We start from the raw sequence: 10,454 nt of genomic DNA on the forward strand, positions 1-10,454 counted from the left end.
ACATAAAGAGTGTCTTTGTGCCTCTTAAAAGACACAAAATGCAATTAAAATGTCTGTCCAACATGAGCAGGGCCCTTACATGTGAACTTAGCAACTTAGCCATTGTTTAAATTCACCTAAATAGTGTTTTAGACGGCTAGCTGTAGTCTCGCGCTGAAGTCCCCTGAGAACTCAGTTGTAGCCGGAAAAAGGTAAATAGAAAGGCAGAAGAAATGGTTCGTGTTTGTGCCGTTCCGAATTGTGGCAACAGTATGCGAAAATACAAGAACTGAAATTTTCATCGTCTTCCTTTCCATGACCTCGAGATTCTGTAGTTGTGGCTAGTTGTACTTCAACTTGATGTGCAAACTCCCATATAAGTACTACGCGCTAAAGATTACCGCATATGCAGCGAACACTTTGACAAGGATGACTACACAGACACAACACAGCGGGACAAGTTGAAGCACCGGTTGAAGAAAAAAGCCATTAAGTGGAAGAAGACGGGTGCAACCACTGTGGAGGTAATGTAAACTGTATTTATCCTTCCATTTGGGCACACACGGCTTGAGGAGAGATATTTACCTTTTTCCGGTTACAACTGAGTTCCCACGGGACTTCAGCGCGAGACTACAGCTAGCCGTCTAGAACACTATTTAGGTGAATTTAAACAATGGCTAAGTTGCTAAATGCATCTTGTTCACATGTTAGGGCCCTGTTCATGTTGGACAGACATTTTAATTGCATTTTGTGTCTGTTAAGAGGCACTAAGACACTCTTTATGTATGCCCTGTTAACTGCTGTTTCAGCTGAGTTGGAGCTCTGGGTATTAGCAGTAACCGCTCCGAGTTGCAATCACCAATCCGGTTCGTTTTTATTTTTATATACAGTACTCACAAAGGTATAACGATCAAGATTAACTTAAAAATTGCCCGGAGTTCTCCTTTAATTAGCCGAAGCAAGTCGATCACAGGGGTGAAGGAAGTATGGCAGACACAGCGTCTCATTCCCTTGTCAGGGAACTGCAAATATTATGATGCATTTTAACGTGTTACATTGTTTATGAAAAGATAGATCGCAGTGCCGTAGATCATATGTATTTGCATTTCATATTACTTTTTTCATTCAATTTGTTAACATTTCAAAGATTCCTCCTTGCTTGTTCACATTCCAATCAAGTAAAATTCCATCCAACGAGACTTCAATTTTCGCTTCTGCTTGCATGTACATGCACACGCACACAAATACACAGACAGAAATAAACACATTCCCCTATAGAAAGCTTTCCTAAAGCTGCTCTCTGCCTGTGTTTTGCAGGAAGTGTTGCAGTCAGCAAATAAATCACCAACTCAATGCACAGCTATATGTCTCGGTGGAGCTGGTCATCTCACCACACACACACAAACACTTACACAAACTCTGGTCAGAGGTAAGAAGAGTTCTAGATACTCAACCCTGAATTAAACTCAATAACACAGTGAACTCATGCTAGTTCATTGTGGCAGATTAGATCTCATGTTCTATGTGTCACGTTCAATTCTCAAACAAATAAAATTTAAGACTATGATAAAGTCATGCGTGCAGATTAAAGCTTTGAATTGCCTTTGAACAAGTAACATATAAATCAATATATTTAATCCATATGACACAAGCAAGAATGCTGTTATTCAGAATATAAGCACAGCTGTGATCATATTTTAATTTTAGTTTTGAGTAACTTACATTTTAGATACAATTTGGCTAGTTTGACTGGTTTTGCCCCATTAAAGAAAATAGTTCAAAAAAAAAAAAAAGCCACAGAAGAATGAACCGTATAGCATGTCTCCAAGCTACAGGTATTCGTGAATGAATCAGTGTTTTTGTATGAATCATTTAAGTGAATGATTCAATGTCTCAATCACAAAAAAACAAACAAAGAAAACAAACTAACACTTGGACTACATCCGAATATGGATACTGCCCTACTATTTAGTGGGCATAAAACAGTATGTGAAAAGGTTAGTATGTCTAAATTCACAGTAGTCTATTCATAGAACGATAGGCAAAAAAGTACCCAGATGACTTCTGTGTGGACAAAGTGTGGACAATTTAGTAACAATCCAGTCACATGACAATAATAACATGACTAATGTAATATGTTGAAATTTCATTCATACTACACACTTTCATATGATAGAGAACACTATTTTAATTTTCCGCAAAACAATAAATTATGGAAAAAAGTACCTACTCATATATGTGAGTATATGATTTCAGATGCAGCCTTGTTTTGCTCCTGAATGAATCAGTGGTTTTGAAAAAATTTATTGAATGAATGATTTAGTGACTCAGTAATGAAGACAGTTGCCACCTACTGGCATTACTAAAAAATCACCACCACTAATTGTGTCTTGTCCTTTTTAGTTTCTTGCTCCATGTTTGTAATTTAAATAATATGCTTGATGTTTTTATCAAGACATTTTCTTTGTGCAGAATATGTAATAATGTGCCTTTCCAAACATTAATACTACATTTTTTGCAAATTTGTTTTTATTCTCTAATGTTAAACTCTTAAGTGTACACACTACCGCTGTTCAGTGCTTTTACTAGGTCTCCATAAGCTGCTGATGTTCTCTGCAGGAAACCTTCACAGTCTATGACTATAATAAACAGACCCCACCAGCTAAGACAAAATATGTCCTTAATCTGAGATCACAATGATGTGTTTTTACGTATGGGATTCTCTGTGGTTTGGTAACTACTCACTTACTGACACACACATTTTATTGATGGCTGTCTGGTGAAGAGCAATAGGTCAGAACAGTCATGCATTTAAACTGAAGTCATTAATCTACTTGTTTGATGGAGAGGAAAGCTGGACAGTTTGTCATCAGAGCCTTCTGATGAATGCTAAGTCTACACAGAAGACAGAAGCAGCCGCATATAAATTAGTTTTGCATTCATGAACCTTCATAAAGCACCTGTTATTCTTTATTTTAGCATCAGGTTTAAACAATTGCATTCTGATAGGATAATGTGTTAGCCTGTTGATTTCTGGAGTCAATAACAACAGAAACGAATACACGACATTATTTATTACTGCACAATGCTATTTCAGATAATAAGACACCACTGGATAATAAGACACCACTGGATTGAAGCTCTCTGGAATGAAGACTAGATGAATATTTAATATCACAGGTGTGTGTTCGACACACTCCGACCCCATTGTGTATCAGCTGACACCTCAAAGGCTGTTTTGTATTCAAATGAAAATATCCTGTTGGTCTTATACTGTACATCTGCTGACACAGAATAGCTGTTTGTTGTTTGGCACGGAGGTAATCTACTGGCCACAAACAAATCCAGTCCTTTCAGGTTCACATAATCAGAGGCTATTCACATTTTTTTCCACTTTGAAAGCATTTTGTCCACTTTGGTTATAAAAGTTGAGAGTTGCTTTTCCACTATTTCTGTGACAAATTGCGAAATGCTGCCCGTACTCCAAGCCATGTGCATCCATATGATAACAGACACTTTTAAAAAACATTGTATTTCATCCCCAGACTGAGGTTTTGAAGTCTATGCGCATCTCCTACACCCCTACACCCCATTACAACCCACACACACACACACTTTTTTAATTGAATTTCATTGCCTGGACAAAGGAGCATCTTGTCAGCACTCCTAATTATGTGGATTTTTAAGGAGGAGATTTCATGCTCTGGAGATGGCGCATTTTATTTGTCACTGTATGCAGTTTATTCATGCACGATGTATGATACATTTTTGAGCACTTTCTTCTTTCGTCTCATTTCCAGTATGTTTGTTCACATTCTGAATATTTAGTGTCATAAGTGTAAAATGAAAAGCAGTACTGCACTTTTGATAGCTGATGTTCTACAGCACCGCTCTGTACATTTGTGATTAATTAAAATAGTGATTAAAGTGTGAACTGAAACCCAGAGGGATAATTTTTTTTCAGGCTATATATTGTCACCCATATCTAAATCACCAGGAAGGGTATACCACCATTTAATCTTTCTGATCCCAAATGGAAACTTGTCTAGCAACCTCCCAAAGCCTTTGGACCTAGCTTTTGTAGAACATATTTAATTACATGCTTATGTGAAGAGAGATTTGGCCTTTTTTTATAATTTTAGACTTCAGAAAAAAATGATCATGGTGGTAAAGCATATCGACTACGGCCCTGTCCCAAATGGCGCACTTCATGTGGACTTTCGGTCTTGTCGACTTAAATTGCGCGTGCTCTCTGACCCTACGAGTTTGTAGGCCGTCACATTTTAACGCTCTGAAGTGTGCTCTTTGTACCCTTGAAGCGGTCTTCCGCAAAGACCGCAGGCTCCACACACTTTAACTACCCAGGAATCCTTGCGAAAGGCCAATCAGACAACGGATGGGAGGATATTTCACTTGCGTACAATTGTTAACAAGGCTGAGAAGAAAATATTTAAATGTAAGTAGCTTATCATTAAGTTTTTTTATGATCCAGGTGTATTATGTAAAAAAGGTGTAAATATGATCCAGCATATTTCCCAGAACCTGCAGCTCCTGTCCATAACAACAACCAGACCCTCTTCCTATTTCCGGCGTGATGATCGAGTCTGTCCCCAAAATACCTCTCAATGCGCCCTCGTGGACTCGCGCCAAGGGCCCTATAGGTCGGCACTACATGACATCACCAAAGTGTGGACTCTGAGGAAGTCCACAAGTCTGGAGTGTGCCATTTGGGACAGGGCCTACCAATAGGCCTATTTCACAAAATGGAGACCGAGACCGGAAGTAGGGTCGCACCACCACCCGCTACGATCGCCATTCATTCACAAAATAGACTGTGAACAGCTTGTTTTCTCTCAGTCATTAATTTATCTGCCAAAAGTAAGAATAGCAGTGTTGTCCGTTTAGTTGATCGTTTTCAGTGAGCTATGAAAAGATCGAAATTGAACAAAGGTTACAAATTCTTGATGTTTGCTTACATAAAAAAAAAAGTTCCATTAATTTAAATGGCATGACACTTGATGACTAAGCTCACACTTACTATGGCTAAACAAAATAAATAAATACATTTAAATGATGTCTGATTGAAGGCTATGTGTGAAATCTAGTGGCTTTTGTTGAAAATTCATGTTATGAAGTGTTAGTTGTCCAGGAGATTGCAGCAATCTTCCACTAGATTATTGGTAATTTTTCATGTTACCACAATGAATGAAACTAAGAATTGTACATATTTACAGTGAATTTGACCTAACGTTGCTAGTAGGTCTAATAATGAAATTAAGGCAAATAATAAAAAAATGGTTAGACTAAAACCATTAAGGAAGTGAGTGATATTATATGTTTTAAAAAATCATAATGTTACAAAATCACATTATACTTGCAAGGATCCACTGGAGGCAAGTTGTACATATAACCCAAGTGCAGTTTAATTATATACAAACAAGATCAAACATCAAACAAAAACATGACGTGGCATGAAATTCAAGACTTAAACGTGAACATGAACATGAACATCCAAACAGTGGTTACAGGTAACAAAACTTGAAAAAGACACATGGCAAACATGAGGGCTTAAATACACAGACTAATGACAAGATAAGGGACACCTGTAAACAATGAACAGAGGATTAACCAATGACAAGACACATGGCAGGATCACATGACAAACAGGGAATCACCTGACAGACATGTAACATGACATGAACAAACCAAAACGTGACGGAGACAAGACCAAAATCGCCTGCGGTGTAAGATATCTACGACCGGACTCTTGTACACAGATGTCGTCCTCCGTGTAGTGCTTAGCACACAAAAAGTGCCCCTCTTCTCTTCGTATACCCCAAATCCAACGCTGTGAAATGATAAATAGGGTTTTTTCTTTTTTGAGACATAAAAAGGTACGCCGACTGACCGCTTTTAGTCTCCGCATTTGTTCTCCGACTGCTACTGCTAGCGCTCTCTCTGGAAAAGAGTTTACCCTACTTCCGTTCTCGGCGGCCATTTTAGTGAAATAGGCCTATTATCGTGCGATAATTATCTATTAACTATTACATTCCATGTGCATAATTGAATCATATAGATATTGTATACATAATACAAAACAATTTAACATTACTGATTGATTTATACGAATAAAACAACAATGGAATTTTGTTTTCTTAAGGTAAATTTCATAGGCAAAATTTTGCTGACAAAATCAGTAATTTCAATAGAAATATACAAGCGTGAGTTTCGCCTGAGGGCGTAAAGGTTCCCGGAACAAATTTCTTAAAAAAATGCATAAAATATTGTTTAATAGAATGTACCTCGAATTAGGTAAATTTTCCTTACTGTGTTAATTTTTTTTTTAAAGCATAAATAAATCCTAGTAAAGTGATGTCTATGTTTATTTCAAGATACATTGTGTGAAAACTAGTTTTATTATATTACACAATTTTGTCTCTCAAGTGAATGTATCTCATTTTAAATGTTCAGTTATGATGAGATATTTTACAGGAAACAAGAAAATACTTATTAAAATTATTCTTTTTTTTTCACCTGTGAAAGTTCATGTCTAACATTTTAATCATCTGCATTATCTCCTGAAATCACTCAGTTCTCTCATTTAGGCTCTCAACAGCATCTCTGGATTTTGAAAATGATGAGAGACATGGAAATTTTCATTAGCATGATCCTTTATCCTGTCATCTTTTTCATGCTTATTTGATGCTGACCTTTTCAGGTATATTATGGGAAATGATTTGCAAAATCATTAAAGCAAGTGCTTTATTTAACATTTATAGTAATCCTCGGTTGAAAGATGGAGAAAAAGACAGTAGCAAGTAAAAGAAAAAGGCTTGTTCTTTGTAATAGCCCGTCTTCTCTGGCTTTTCTTTGAAAAGAGAAGCTGTCTTAAAACATTCTCTTCAGAGTGAATTAACTTGCTTTAGGGTGATGGACTTTACTTTTATTCAGTGGCATTTGAGAAGAACTTTGAGCTGCCTTTATTTAAGATTTTCTTTTTAACTAGAGGCGATCTTCACGGTCCTTCTCTTTTTTCATCTACTCTGCGGTTTGAAAATGCCTACAGAGTGAAAATTGCAAAGTTAAAAAGTAATGTAAACTAAAATAAAAGTACAAATAAAAATGAGGCCAGTTGACTTCAGGATTACATCATTAATTGTGATTATGGCACTTAGGGTCATTAAATAAGTATATAGTCAAAAAAGTGCCTGGTTTCCTGAGGTTTCTAGTTATGCATGCAGGTTTCTGATTGTGTAATTGTTAAGAAAGTTTAATAAAAAACAACAACCTGTAATTGACTTTGCCATCAGCGAAATCAATAAGAGGCGGTGAGAGAGGATTACCACTTAAACATGCATGAAAGAAGGTAGTGAGTGGAAAGACCACAGCAATTTATCAGCAATTAATGACCGGGATGAAAAAGACTCTCCTCTCTTGACTAGAGCAGAAAACATTCAGCCTGCGGCTATCCATTCTCATTAGTGCAGGCAGACACTTCTGCACCTCCATTATCGTTTCTCACATATCACATGACTGTAGCATGTAGAACAAGAGCATATTAGAAATCAAACTGTATACTTTCTGATCAATACTTCAGTGACTAGCAATGAAAATGTGGTGGTGGCTTTAAAAATGCAAATAAATAAATAAATAAATTGGATTCACCAGAATATTTCCACTTAAAAAAAAATAAAAATCTAATACGTGCTGTGACTGACTGCTGGTCCCGCTTCCCAGCCCGTCTCGCTGGCTCATCTGTACCATCAGACTCGGCTATGCGATTCAGTTCGCCTGGCGCCCTCCCAAATTCTTTTGGGCAGAGATTGATGTCCTACATGAAGGGTTCTACAGTCCCTACTTCATTGTACCCGAGAAAGGCGGTGAGTTACAGCCGATCTTGAACCTGTGAACCTTGAATCAGGCCCTCCACAAGCTTCCGTTCAAGATGCTCACACATAAACGCATTTTCGAATGCATCCTTCCCCAAGACTGGTTTGCACCGATCGACCTGAAGGACACGTTCTTTCATGTCTCGATTCTTTCTCGACACAGATCGTTCCTGCGGTTTGCGTTCGAGGGACGGGTATATCAGTACAAAGTCCTGCCCTTCGGGCTGTCCCTGTCACCCCACGTCTTCACGAAAGTCGCAAACCTTCAGCCCGTGGTTGGACCCTTCGTTTCTACGCGCAGGTGTTCCCCTAGAACAAGTGTCCAGGCATACTGTGGTCTTCATGGATGCCTCTGCCACTGTCTGGGGGGCCACGTACAACGGACATGCAGTTTCAGGTATGTGGACGGGGCCACATAAATTGCCTCGAGTTGCTCACAGTACGCCTTGCGCTGGGCCGCTACATGTCAAGCTCGTACTGGTCTGTACGGACAACATAGCGACCGTTGCGTACACCAACTGCCAAGGTGGTCTACTCTCCCACCGCATGTCGCAACTCAACCGCCATCTCCTCCTATGGAGTTAGAAGTATCTGAGGTCGCTTCATGCCATTCACATCCCAGACGTGCTCAATTGTGCAGCCGACGAGCTCTCACGACAGCCTACTCTTCCGGGAGAGTGACATCTCCATCCCCAGGCGGTCCAGCTGATATGGGACTTCTTTGTAGCCACACAGATAGATCTGTTTGCCTCTCTGGACTCGATCTATTGCCAGTTGTTTTACTCCCTGACAGAGGGGACCCTCGGCACAGATGCACTAGCACACAGCTGGCTCCGGGGCCTGCGCAAGTATGCGTCACCCCCAGTGAGTCTTCTCGCACAGACACTGTGCAAAGGACCTGGTTCCCAGAACTCATGCTCCTCGCGACAGCACCTCCTTGGTCCATTCCTCTGAGGAAGGAGGCACTCTATGGCACCCGCATCCAGACCTCTGGAAACTCCATGTGTGGTCCCTGGACGGGACTCGGAGGTTCTAGGTGACCTACCCCAAGCAGTGGTAGACACCATCACTTCTGCTAGAGCCCCCTCAATTACCCCTTTTCCACCAAAGCATTTTGAGAGCCGGTTCGGAGCCGGTGCCAGCGCGCAAACAAGTTCTTTGTGTTTCGACAGCCAAAGAACCGGTTCTCGGCAAGGAAAACTGGTTCCAAAGCGGCACCAACTCTTTGCTGGACTAGAACCGTTATTTTACCACGTCATGCTTACGTTGGGGGCTGAGGGCGGGTTTAGATGTGTTCTAAACATCATTTCTGACCATAGTATAGGATCGCAAAGCCAGAAGAAACATTTGAAGAAACACGATGTAGTCCGCCATTGTAATTGTTATGCTTGAAGTTGGCGGAAGCGTTTCTAGTTTTTTTTTTATTGAAAACATTATGTAAGCAAAGAAGAAAACAGTCACAATATAGAACAAATAAATGGAAAGAAAAAAAGACACAAGACAGGGGTACATAACTAATCAGAAAATATTACATATCAAAGGAAAAGGTTAAAAGACTTACATATTTCAATTGTTTTTAAAGTCTTTTTGGTTCACGAGTTAGAGATAATCCCAATGTAATGTTACAGGTTTGCAAGTGCTTCTAGCTAAGATGTATGGCGACGTACACAGTGACGTAACGACGTCGTTCGCTGGGTGCTCTAGTCAGTGGAAAAACAAACAGGTTCTGAGAAGGTTCGCAAGTTGAACCAACTCCGAACCAACTTTGAACCAGCACCAGTTCCGAACCAGTTCTTTTTTGGTGGAAAAGGGGTAAGAGAGGCGCCTCTATGCTCTGAAGTGGAACCTGTTCATTAAATGGTGTTCTTCCCACCGGGAAGAACCCTGAAGGTGTCTGATCTTGTTTCGTGCTTTCTTTCCTGCAAGATGGGTTGGAGCGAAGGCTGTCTCCCTCCACCCTCAAAGTGTATGTTGCCACTATCGCCGCACATCACAATGTAGTTGAAGGTAAGTTGTTGGGAAAGCATGACCTGATCCTCAGGTTCCTGAGGGGAGCGAGGAGATTGAATCTGCCTTGCCCCCCCTCTATACCCTCTTGGGACCTGTCTCTGAACCACTGCAGTCAGCTGAGTTAAAGATCATGTCACTATAGACAGTGCTCCTGACTGCTCTGGCTTCCATCAAGAGGGTAGGGGACCTGAAAGCATTTTCGGTCGACGATTCGTGCCTTGAATTCATGCCGTCCAACACTCATGTTGTCCTGAGACCCCAGCTCGGATACATGCCCAAGGTGCTCCTGGCTATACGTGGTCATGCAGTATACGTACTATCACTCCCTTCAGGGACCAGGTAGTGAACCTGCAAGCGCTGTCTTTGGAGGAGGCAGGCTCAGCCCTGGCTTTTCTCTGTCCCGTCCACCCCTTGCGGTTGTACATGGACAGAACGCAAAGCTTTATGGACTTCAGATCAGCTCTTTGTCTGTTACGCAGCCATCAGAAGGGAAAGGCTGACTCCAAGCAGAGGAAAACCCACTGGTTAGTGGATGCCATCGCCTTGACTTACAAAGCCCAACGCATTCCTTGCCCA

Source organism: Siphateles boraxobius, unplaced genomic scaffold (genome assembly GCF_051911475.1).
Source record: "Siphateles boraxobius isolate OS27281-9 unplaced genomic scaffold, OSU_SipBor_1 9, whole genome shotgun sequence".
NCBI lineage: Eukaryota > Metazoa > Chordata > Actinopteri > Cypriniformes > Leuciscidae > Siphateles > Siphateles boraxobius.